A 247-nucleotide genomic window follows, 5' to 3' on the forward strand; every position below is an offset into this window, starting at 1 on the left:
ATTATAGACATCAGGATACTTCTTCCCAACAGCTTGCATCTTTAAAAACTAAGGACAGGCCGGGCGCAGTGGCTCATGCCTGTAATCCCAGCACTTTGGGAGGCCACAGTGGGTGGATTACCTGAGGCCGGGAGTTCGAGACCAGCCTGACAAACATGGAGAAACCCTGCATCTACTAAAAAATACAAAATTAGCTGGGCGTTGTGGGGGGCACCTGTAGTCCCAGCTACTCGGGAGGCTGAGGCAG

The sequence above is a fragment of the Colobus angolensis genome, unplaced genomic scaffold, assembly GCF_000951035.1.
Source record: "Colobus angolensis palliatus isolate OR3802 unplaced genomic scaffold, Cang.pa_1.0 Scaffold30, whole genome shotgun sequence".
In the NCBI taxonomy this organism is placed as follows: domain Eukaryota; kingdom Metazoa; phylum Chordata; class Mammalia; order Primates; family Cercopithecidae; genus Colobus; species Colobus angolensis.